Source organism: Neopsephotus bourkii, unplaced genomic scaffold (genome assembly GCF_033783945.1).
Source record: "Neopsephotus bourkii isolate Nb327-2 ecotype Australia unplaced genomic scaffold, CSIRO-AGI_Nbou_v1 NB_272, whole genome shotgun sequence".
Taxonomy (NCBI): Eukaryota; Metazoa; Chordata; class Aves; order Psittaciformes; family Psittacidae; genus Neopsephotus; species Neopsephotus bourkii.
Window position 1 is genome coordinate 11,892,190 of NW_026900781.1, and position 12,601 is coordinate 11,904,790.

General features: G+C 40.1%; 1 long non-coding RNA gene across 1 annotated transcript in view; it reads right to left on the bottom strand.

The window, feature by feature from the left end:
- Positions 1-998: 998 nt before the first annotated feature.
- The window catches only part of LOC133208402 (uncharacterized), a 161,088-nt gene continuing 149,485 nt past the window's right edge, over positions 999-12,601 (bottom strand). The window contains exon 3 of the long non-coding RNA XR_009724363.1: positions 999-2,619. This is a non-coding gene — a long non-coding RNA (uncharacterized LOC133208402). The remainder of the gene's footprint in view (positions 2,620-12,601) is intronic.

A 12,601-nucleotide genomic window follows, 5' to 3' on the forward strand; every position in this document is an offset into this window, starting at 1 on the left:
ATAAAGTCCATCCTTCCTCTCAGTTGTATTATCTTCAGCACAGGATGTTTTCAAATGAGTATTTTCAATGGGCAAGACCCCTTTCCACTCTACTTGCAGTAAAGTTACAAATATGACCATCATGTTAACTCAGGATTTGTTTGGCCAAAACCACTTTATTATGTTTTGGATTCTCCCTACATTTGTATTCAACCATACAACCTTGCAAGCACTAATCCAGCATAAAACCCACAAGCTGCCCAAGCACAATTCCTAAGTGCGACGTGAATACCTCACTGTGGCATGGCCATTAATAATGGTTATAGAAAAAAAGAAAATAAAACAAGATTTGCTCTGGAACACAAATGCGTGATATAATCCCTTAGTAAACACTTTTGGGACATTGTTTTTACATTTAATTTACAGTTTCCAAATGTTTATCTCTTCAGGTGGGGTTTTACATATTGACTATAGGTAGAACATACCCCATTTTATAATTCCCTTATCTTACTTAAATAGGAGACAGATAGTGACTTCTATACATGCTTACACTTTGCTAATAGGAAACAGTGATGTATTGAAAATTTCCTTATCACCTTCAGTTCCCACGCAGGTGTTCTTGGTGATAAACTAGTGAATGATATAAACAGTGATTTCAGGTGAAAAAGTAACAATTGGTCATTAGGAAAGAAACAACAAGCACAAATTAAACCACATTTCCTGAGTAGGATTTGGAACTGAAAATACTTGAGTATGGGAGCATAAATGTGAATTTTGTCACTGTGAAGTACAGAGTCACAAGGACTTGTCTTTAGTAATGCTGGCTCTCACCACCTACAGGCATCTTCTCTTGCATTTTGAGATCTTGATTGTGATGGGAGACTCACAGATATGATGAGTAACTGTACGATATTCAGATATGATGAGTAACTGTATGATATTCCCTCTGGTTTTAGCCAACAATACGGACATTGAAAAAAAATATTCATTCGTCCAGTGGCAGGTTTACTTCTAGGGTTATTACCTTAGTACAGCTGTTCTGCAACTATTGCTGAAAAACTGTCCTGAACAAGTAGCCGAAGAGTGATTCTGGAATAAGAAAAAATTGTTCTCAGTTACCTCTGTCCATTTCCAGACAAACTGTTAGTTTTCCTGTGGTGGTTCTTTGAAATTAATAGAGAGCTTTTAAACGCATTTTAACCTGCTTGCCTATGTTGCTGCCATTGTGTAATGAGTATATCAAATCACCTCAGAAATGCAGAAAATTGTAAGAATTTATGTTCTACATTACCTTTGAGTATTTTGATTTTTGTATTCTGAGGAAATTTTGTATTCTTTAACCATTACTAGTTTCTTCCAAACAGACCATTAGAGGTCTTAAAAAAAAACAAATGCACACCTATTGTAAAAGTACATGGCCAAGTCTCTGCTCCTGCAAAGGCGACGGCTTTCTGGCTAGTGTCATTAGGGACAAAACTGGAAACTGCAGCATGTGATGATGCTCGTGAAACTCCAGCTTCTGGCAATTTGCCACCATCTGCATTTATTACCTAATAATGGGATCAACTAAGATTAGTAATACATAAAATCTTTCATGAAATGTAGGGAAACGTGTATCAGTTTTAACAGTAGCAGAAATTCAAGCATACATTTAATTTCACAGGAAACATTCCGAGATTGTCTCTAGAGCTTTCTCTGAAAGAACACAGCCTTGTGCTCCCTACCAGGACAGAACTCTGGCTTTGACTTTATTCATATGGCACTAAGAGGCTTCAGTGGCTGCTCTCAGCCAGGCAGGCATTACTGTCACTTAACAAGAGTACCAAATTCCTTACTCTGAAGGACAGTACTGCCATTCTGTTATCAGTTCCCTATAAAGCTTCTGTCAACTTATCAGGAATAAAAGGTACTTCCAAAAGATGGTCATTTTGCTTGGGGGAAGAAGCATTTATTTTTTTTTTTGTCCCCTCAATGGTCTATAGGCTATTTCTCTACAACTAGCTGGTAATTGACTCCTATTGAGTAGGGAAATCCATCTTTCCTAAATTTTGGAGGATCTTTTTGTACTTAAAAACATTAATAATATCCACCTCCTCATACAGGGTTCTTCACTCAAGATGGATGGGAGTAGTAGGAGTTTAGGCCAAGAGCACCCTTGGCAGAACAGCTATTCCAAGTGCAACTGTAGAGAGTACTAAATATCTTTCAATTATTCCCAAGAATTCTTTATAAACATCAGATATGCTTAACACTTCTCAGGAAATCTTTTCATAGGTACAGACCCCACATGTATAATTTAACAAGCATTAGCCAAAATGGAATCAAGCTCTTGAAGTGCCTTTGCATTCTTGAGATCAGTTGCATTATTTTCATTTGGCATAGTCACAAGCAATCATGCAAGTATTTTTATGCTTGCTGCAGTTCTTGTACCATGAGTGCTAGCTGTGGGTTATGCCTCACACTCCAGCAGAACCAGTACTGTCTCACGTCATTGGCTCTTTGCTCAGTCAGGGTCCAGTTGGATGCCACCATCTGTCAGAGTCCACAAGGAGGCACAGGATCTCAGAGTAGATTCTCATGAGAAAGACAGCAATGTGAACAGGAAATGTCCCATCAGGAATCCTTTCTTTGGACAGGCTCCTGTGGAAAAGAACAAACCCTTATTGTCATTATTGCAGTTTTAACTTTATATTCTTGTGCTCATCCTTTGATTCGTTCTCTCTCCCCCCACTCTATTCCCATCCAACGGGTGGGAAACAGGATATTTTGCGAAATTCTTTCCTTCCTGTGTGGGTCTACATGACATCTTTAATTAGCAACTCTGCAATGGAAGTGAAGAAATAAAAAGCACAACTGTCCTGCTGAGGAGATCATAATAAAGTTGCTTTTTGAACAGGTATTTAAGGCATCACTTTCTGTCAGTTACAAAGATCATTGATGTTGATATTTAAAAATAGCACACACATACAGAAATTTAGAACACTTCCCTGCAGAATGGGTAGTCAGGAAGAGCTTTACAAACATTGTGCCTCTTTGTACCCCACTGGAGAAGCTGGGTGCAAAAGAGTGATTGGAGGGAGACATCTGCCTGCTTCCTGGGGCAGAGCAGAGAGCTGGTACCTGCCACTTCACCTGGCATGAGTAGGAACACTTGTTTCACTTATAACTTTTGCCTGGGAACTGATCAGAGAGGGGTAGCCTTCTACAGACAACCACTGTGGTTGCAGGGACTTTTCTGAGGGTGGGATTTGATACTATGGTGCAGCCTTGGAAGGAGATCAAAGAAGAGATAAGCATGGCAAGCTCAGAGAACCTGGACCTGATCCTGATCCCTGATTTGCTTTGTAGGATGGCAGGTGTAAAATGTTATTAAGTCATATCTGGCAGGACTGTCCTTAAACACCAGCAGTCCAAGTAATAGCTCTCGACTTCTGGATGTCCTGCAGGCCAAGCCTATTCTTCTCTCCCAGACCCACTGAGCTGAAATTTCCTTTTCCTGCTGGCATGGCTGTACATCCCCAGAGGACATTAACATGATCCTCCTTTCTCATTTTCATTCTTCTTTTATAGTAGTTTGATTCTCTGATGTTTTACCTGGCACCTGGGAAAACTGATTTGCAGCACTACAGAGCAGCATGCACTCATTTTGTGAAAACAAACAGTAACCACACAAGAAGCTAGATAGCTGGAAAAACAGATTCTCTGTGCCAGTATGGCATTCCTTCAGTGCTGAAAATGTGGGGCTATGAAGTGAGAAAGCTGCAGAACAAAGTACAGGGTTGTGCTATTGACAAAATATCCATCATATCCCAAAGGTGTCTGAAGGCTGGTGTGCAAAAATCTCACAGAAAAAAATAAGAGGGACTCTTCATCAGGGACTGTAGTGCTAGGACAAGGGGTAGCGGGTTCTAACTTAAACAGGGGAAGTTCAGGTTGGGTATAAGGAAGAAGTTATTCACTGTGAGGGTGGTGAGGAGTTGGAACAGGTTGCCCCAAAAGGTGGTAAATGCTCCATCCCCGGCAGTGTTCAAGGACAGGCTGGACAGAGCCTTGGGCCACATGATCTAGGGTAAGGTGGCCCTGCCCATGGCAGGGGGGTTGGAAGTAGATGATCTTAAGGTCCTTTCCAACTCAAGCCATTCTATGATTCTATGACACTATTTTTCATACAGAGCTTGTGTACAAAATCTCTCAACTGCTATCTCACATTATTACAGCAACAGGTTTGTCCACAGCTACTTCATAATATAAAGCAACTGGAGGCACTGCTTACTAATTTTCATACAGACCTAATCATGAAACAAGAATGTGCCTGGTCATAGTTGTACTGGGACTGCATGTCCAAAGTGAAGTTTGCACACCCCGATAAATTGGCTTAACAGCAGAAAATAGAAACTGCTGTTGGTAATGACTGAACTTGTAACTCTGTGCAAAGATTAGTACTACTGTGTGAATATCGCTAATGGCATTAATTGTCTTTATCACATCTTGTAAAGTGTTATCAATCAAACTACAGGTGTTAAGCAGGTAAAAGCTATAGCTTGAGGCAACAGATAAGAACTTTTGCCTTGCATCTTAAGCACTGTTCCCTACTAGAGCTTTCCTTAAAGAAAGTGTCAGGATATCAAAGGGGAAAAGAAAGATATTTTTCTTAGGCCTTGGGGCAGAAGATGGAGGGGATTTTGTAGACAGTTTTAGGAGAAGCATTATAAACCTCTCAGAATGACTTCCAACACCAATCTCCTCCCCAATCACAACCAGATGTTGCTTATATTTACAAAAGAACCTGCCTTTTTTTTTTTTTTTTTTTTTTTTTTTTTAGCAAGAATTTGCTGGTATTATTAAGAGTTATGGCTTGTGAACTTGTGAAATATATGTGGAAAGAGGGGCAAGCATATCTGGGCCATTGGAGCTTACCATATAGCATGAGCACCCAAAATAAATGGGTGACAACATTACACTGAGACTTGTTTGCTGTACTGGATCTAATGCACATCACTTGGCTTGCTCTAGCCCTGTACTGCAGCAAGTGTTACACATATTTAATATATAGAAGGTAAAGAAATTACTTTCAAGGCTATAATCGAAAACCACTATAAAATTCCACTATTACTGCTATGCTGTAAACTACATATGTTACTGATTCCTCCATCATCTTTTACAAGTGAGGTGACCTGGTGGGTTGGGGCCTCAGCCTTTTTGTCTGCATTCAGACCCCTCCTGAGGAATCTGGTGGCCTTACCCTAAGCCTCCATTTGGGGATGTTATAAACCCACCAGCATGCTCAGAGCTCCTGCAAAAGTGGGCTCTGCAGAGAGGGCTGAGGTACCTCCACAGAGCCACACAAATTCTCATAGCTGGGCCTATGTTCTCTTCTAAAATGTGTATAGTCCTCTCTGAAAGGGCAGAAACAGCAAGGAAAAAAGAAGATACCTACTCCTGGCTCTAGTATGAACTGCAACTTTGTATTTTGGAGAGCTGAAAATCTGTAATTCAGAGGATCCAGTTTGGTGTTTGTTTGTTTTTTTATTTTTTTTTTAACCATTTCAAACTTGCTTGTTACTCCAAGAAAGAGAGGGAATTACCAAAAGGAAGGATTGGCATAAATAGCACAGGTCCTAAACAGCTTAAAAATGGGAAAAGTAAAAAGCCCTTTTCCCTTCTGTAGTCAGTCAAATGCTTCAGCTCATTTTAAAGACAGAAAAATGCTTTGACAGTTGTTTCACAGTCTGGGAAGAGAGGCAGGGACACAGCCAGGGACCTTACTTGAGGCAGGCACCGGAAAGCAGGAGCCAGAAACTTGGCCCCACATTTCCAGTCTCGAGTTCCACCTACTGAACCTGAACCCTAAACCATGGGAACTGCAAGCCAAAACCAATTATGAAAAGGGGAAAAAAAAGCTTTGCTAGGAAAAAGCTCTGTGTAATTCTGTACATACAAACTGGTATGAGAAGGATCCTCTTCCTAATACAAACCATTGCAGGTGAAAGAAAGCCAATCTCCTTGTACACAGGTGCATTTTTAAATGAGCTGATCTTGTCAGGATTTCAGTCAGCACCTGAGTGTACTGCAGATTCAGTCAAAACATTTTTAATAACTATCTCCTATCCCAGTGAACATCTCCTGTGGTCCCTCAGCTATCACAATGAGTGTTATGGTAATTGTTTATCTAATGGCATAACTATTCTCAAAGCCAGTGTCCCTGGAAAGAATATTTTTTTGCCCAGACTACAGTGGGTCAAAACTCCAATCCTGACCCTCATCGCTTTGGATGCTGGAGATGATAGCCCTGGACTTGTGAATCCAGACTATAGCTATGCATGTTGTGGTCTAGACATGGAGGTACTAACCTTCCAGCTGCTTAGCCACAGCATTAAGAAATACATGCCAGTTAATTTACCCCATTTACTACCCTCATCTAATAGTAGTAGATCAACCCCTGATCTGAAAAGCCCAATCTCAGTTACTAAGATTAACTGATTGGAATAATCAAAGCGATCTTATTTAACGTTTGACTTAAATGATCTGGCAGGCTGATTCAGATAAGATTTCAAACAGTCTCTGTGCTTTTGATCTCAAATTAGCTTCAGGATTAACTCAAGCTTGGTGCAGACACAGTGAAAAATCCCTCCAGTATATCCTGTGCTGTAACCATGCTCAAGTCCTCTTCCTGATTCCAGCCTAATGAAATCTCATCTCAACCCAGTACATCTGTATTGCAAAGTTGTGGTAGGGGTGGTCTGAACTGTAGGAAAGTGCCAGGAAGCTTTGGGGAGCAGTAATACAGCTCTTTCAGAAACTCTTGTGGCTGAAAAGTGGAGGCAGGAAGGAGAGACCCCTCTTAGCCTTTCTTTTAAATGCTGTAATTTGATGGATGCTTTCTTGTCTGTGGTACCCAAAGTGCCCGTGAGCAGTTAGATCAAGAGCCAACATGCCCTTTCAGCACAAGTGACGCTAAATTAATTTATACAAGACACCAGTCAGAAAACATTTCTACGACTGAAAGCTCAAAGAGAGCCTGAGCCTTTAAGGAGCTTTCCTTCTTGCCTCCTGTTCACTTCACAGGACTGCTTCAGACAGAAAAGCTTCTAAAGTTCTGAAGGCACACTAAACAAGACATACAATTTCTTTTAACATAAAAAGACCTGGTTTGTTATGAGCATTTGCTTTTAACAGCTCCATTCCTTTGTGAATTCCTTTCCCAGGTACGGTACAGTACAGGTGCTTCAGGGCAACTCTAAAGGCAATTTTCAAGTGACTTAGGAGCCTAACTTCCAAGTGGGGAGTGCTTAGCACACTGGTTTTCTAAACAACATGCCAGCCAAGCAGACAGACAGATGCCTCTTAAGGTAGTTCAAGTCACTTCTGTAACTAACCTCATGCAATAAACTCTTCCAGGCAGTTTATTTACAACCCAAGGTAACAATATACCTTTGAAAATTGTTTTCTAAAGGTGTTCTGGCTCGCATTGCTCTGTTCATGCTTAGGCTTTGTGGTATTAATTCCCATTTTTAAAAGCGAGGGAGGTACTGAAGCTCAGGCTTTTAGAAGTACATAGGTGCTAATAGCTGCAGATGTGTGCTTGGGTACCACAGGCTTACCAAAATCCATACCAATAATCTGCAGCTCTTTTTATCATTTACCCTTTGCTACCGTTGAAAGGAACAACGCATAAACACTTTGAAAAAACTGCTCCAACAAAGTACTTTAGAAGGTGAGTTTCAGGTTCTTAATTCCCTTTAGAAATGCTCCACTTACTTTTACCTCAGGTCTACAGAAGTGTTTGTGTATCACCTAAAACCACAAAGCCTGATTTTGATTAGGCTGGGGGTACCACTGGTAGTTATTACTCTAAGATAGCATCGTGGAAAAACTTCAGTTATAACTTAATTAATTTTAAAACTATCATTACTTTAGAATGGAAACATTTTATCCAAGCAAAGGAATGACTATATTTGCACTGCAGAATAACTACAGCTCTAGGGTTCAGCTAAAGTCTGCAATCAAAGTCATTGTATTAACACTTATGTTATACTGCTGCCTACAGGTCCATATTTAAAATTTGGGTGTTATGCTAACTTATATTTAAACAAGACTCCTATCCCAAAGCTTAGAAAACAAGCAATGAAAGGTATGGGAGAAGTTTAACTTTCCATGGTTATATTTGTGCAGGTGATTGAATGCATTTCTTTCTCTGCATTGAAGCCACTACAGAAGGCCTGGTTTTGCAGTAGAGCTACATATAGAAAAGTAACTTAAAAGGAAGAAAGGAATAACACTGGTGCCTATATTAAGGACAGTGTGGAGGAAAGCACAGCAGTACCTTGAGAAGCAGCCCTCCACACAATGGGCAGGTAGGTATCTGTTGATGTTTGCTATGGTATTTTCATAGGCTGTGATACTACTTTCAGACAACTGCAAACAAAGACATATTTTGAGGCTGTGCAAAGAATATATGGACTATCTTTTTCTAATTCATAGTTTATAGGTCCCTTACAAGTAGCATATGAACCCCAAGGGCTTCTCATGTTGCATCTCACTATTATATTGGAAAAAACCCTCAACAGTGACACATGACACACATTTCGTCAAAATAGAAACATCATTCTTGCAGAGAATGGAGTGGAGAGGGGTAGTTTTCCTCTGCAGTTTATGTACCTAGTTTTTCTTGCGGTAGCTGACTAATTGCTGCAAACATGTTTTGGATTCAAAAATATTTTCTGAATATGGGAAGAAGAGATTCCAACTTAGTGCCTGTAAGAGCCAGGCACTTCTGCAGGCTCTTCCTCTCCTCCGTACAGAACTGATTGATTTTGGCAATCCAGGATGCTGCTGATTTCAGCTAAACCTAACAGCAGCTGAAATGGTGTTCTGCCATGCACCACAAACCAGTCTTTCTTCTTTTTTTTTTTTTTCTTTCAAAAGAGATTCTTTTATTTGAACAATTAGCAAACTGCCATCCTTTAACATCATGTAAATTAATAGAAGTGCTAGCATTTGGCACTCAACATCCTCTGCACCCAAAAGACTGGATAAGGTATTGATAATCTATAATTAAAGTTGTCTGAGGCTAGGCAGTCCCCAGTGACTGTCACAATACAGTTTTCTATGTAATAATTGGTCAATTTGTTGCAGTATTACTGAACTATTAGTTATAACTGCAGAGTCAATAGCAGTGTCACAGCAAGGGTAAGTAAACACTACAAAATTATGAGGGATGGGAATACCTTTCTAACAGTTACATCATATTAGTAATATACAGACCACCCACTGTTAACAGCTAGGCACAATGATAAATTCTTACTTTGAGAAGGTGGAGTTGGATATTTTCTCGTCAATGGACTGTTGTCACCTTCGTGACATCCCCTGTAAGCTCCTCTCTGGTTTCTGCCTACCAGCTCCAGAGCACACGTGTTAGGCGGTTTAAACTAGGTAAAAGCCTTACAACCTGACAGACTAAATTTTACAGCCACCACTGTCAAACCATTTGCACACACCATCCCCAGGGATGCACCTTCCAATGGTCTACAAGAGGAATCTCCTAAAGGTCTGCAGCCCATTTTCTTATGGCACTTCAAGTCACTGCAAGTCCCATTTTCAGAAGTGGTCTGAGGCATCAGGAGCCCACCCTCTCACAGCCTGTCAGACACAGGCAGACACCAATGCTTCATTCTCCAAGAAATACCTCTTCAAGCAGTGTTTATAGACATTTGATTCCTCATATGGTTGGAAGGTTATGAGCTCTTGGAGAATTCAACCCTTATGTATGTCTGAGAATGTCAATGCAAGGTCCTTTATGGAAAAAGAGTCTCCAGACCAAGTCTAGGACCTCCAGGGAATCCAAAGAAACACACATTTCTGAGAAGGGATTTCAGGTTTTATTCTAAGTTCAAGGTGTATTGGAAAATGGCCTAAGAGTTCAGTGGGCAGAGACATGACCAATAAAGTTCAGCATATAATGCAAGAAGCAAAGTCTAATTAGGGGAGTTGGTCAGGCTTTTAGCTTATCTACCTTATTTCCAATCATGGCCTCAAAGGTTGAAAATGTGACTCCATCTGTATAAACCAAGAAAAAGATCATTAAAATTCAGGCTAAACAACTAACATTGCACTCATTTAACAAAACAAGAGAAGTTTAACTCCACATCAGAGACATTTCTAGAAACCGCAGACTTAATGACCTATCTTCCCTCCACAGGTTTCAATTGAAACAAGCACAGAGACTTTCTTTGGCACAGCCTAACCCTGCTCAACGGGGTGTGGGTTTCAATTAAGTCACCCTTGTGCAGAAATTTGAAGTCAAACGTTTATAAACTCTTTTGGTTGTGTTTGTGACAGCCACAGCGGTCACACTGTTGAAACCAGTGAGGACAGCTGCAATAGAAACCCAGAGCTAACAAGCTGAGCCACAGCTCTGGCTGGGCGCATGCTTGTGGTCTGCTCTGACTGCCCACAGCTTGCTTCAGCACAACAGTGAAAGTGACAGGTGACTTCTGAGGAAAAAAACTACAGCTGTAGCCCTAGACCCTTTTCTGGAAATCTGGCACAGCGTTTGTGCGAGAGAAAGCCTCAATCAGAGCTGGCCGGGTGACAGGGAATAAATCCCTTCCAAAGTTGTGCAGGTTTTCCAAGGTTGGTTGGGTTTTTTCTGTATGGTCTTGAAATGAAAACAAAAACTTTTCAAATGGAAGGGTGTGGAATTGTGTTGAAACATCTATTTCTGAGTTAGCGAGATCAAGCTTTCAATCAGGCTTTCAGATCAGACATAACCAGAGACCTCATCCTGCAATACAAAAAACTCCCCATTCATCAACACCAACTCCTCCGCAAAATGTTTTGGTGTCCAAGCAGCAGCATATTTTAGTTAGAATACATTTCTTCAAACATGTTCTGACCAATTCCAATCTTGTGATAACATTGTGTCACCAGTTCATGGAAAGATCAGTATTTAAAAATAATTCATAAAAATAAAGGACTGGAAAGGAAGCTGAGGAATAACCAGTCACTCAAAAGACATTTGTCAGCAAAATTAAATATAAGTTCAGGCATATTCTGTTTCATCACATACTGTTCCTTTTAGGGGTGAGGCACTTAGAGTCATTTCTCTATTTTGGAATGAGACTGCAAGACAAACTGTTTATCTTCAGCTTGGCACAAGAAAGTTACATTAATGTCTGTCAAGATGAAAATGGCGTGAAATAGAATATTTCACAATTTAAATAATGACTCTTCTTCAGCTGTGTGTAAACTATTCTTCTCACAGGATGCAATCAAATGTTGGTGTCTTAATACAAAGGTTCCCAGGCATCTGGAAAACACAAACCCATGTACTTTATACACACACACATATACTTAATATACAGTACCTATATATATGTTTGCGTGTACACACACAGACACAAACCACATCTGGAGTTCCATTAAAATATTTCTCCTGCCTCCTCAATAACCACAGTTGCAGTAATCAGTTTCCCTAGAAGGAGCAGAGTGGGTCTAAGTTCAGCAGTCCTTGATCACTAGTGTTTGTACAAAGCGATCTTATGTTTCATTTGCACTAGAGGTGAGTATCGTTAGAATTTTTCTTCATGAGAATTTATACCAAAAATAATGATTTGGAAGGTTGAAAGATTTTCCCAAAGGAACACTCAGGGAATAAATGGGAGCATATTTATCTTTTTCAAGATTTTTGCAAGTTAGAAAGCAGGTAGAAAATTATTAAACTTGCTTCTCACATCATTGTGTAATCACATGCACAAGAAAGTCCATATTGTATTCCTTCTGATGAAGTTAAAATAGTAACAAAAAATCAGAGAAAGAATAGTATGTAAAACCCCCTTGTCAGTGAAATCATTCTCATTTTTCATTTTAAGAGTCATACCACCTTTTCATGAAGAAGATGAATTGAAACGTGATGTACATTTTCCATCAGTTTTGAAACAGTATTTTAAATGCATGTTCCCTTCCATGAGAGTTCATGGTCTGGGTGTTGTTTTTTTGTTTATTTTTTCACAACATGTTTTTATTGGAACAGATTTCACCCAATTGTAGTTTGCATTTTGGATTCTCTCAAAACTCAAATTCAAAACTTCAAAGCAAGGCATCTCCACAACCATTACTTTTGTAGGATTTTGATCAAAGCCATGGAAATTCCTGGTTCCACCCCAGAATAATGAACTGGTCCAGGTTTCATTTGAAATCCAGCTCTGAGGAGCTGACTTACCTATCTGGCTTGTAAGAATCTCACTGTCTTCACCTGACCCAAGAGCATCCCCTCATAGCAAAGCTCTCCTCCAACTGGAATGCATCCATGCAACAAAGTCCCCACCGCTTCTATGTGGGGGGGCACCAATATTTTGCTGTCAACCTCCAGTTTACCAACATTCTCCAAGTTCAGAAAGCTCATTCTTTCTGTGTCTTGAAGATCAAGGTTTTTTAGCAACTCACTAGATAGCTGTGTTTGCCTAAAGAGACCCTCCCACTGCTCTTCTATCCTCTGAAGGCAGGCCAATTTTCAGCTACAGCCGGGTGGTTGCCTGGGTTAACCTCTGCCTTGTTTCATGAGGCTTAGAAACCCCAATACACTTTTCAAACAGCATGTCTGATCACACTCCCTTGGCAGATA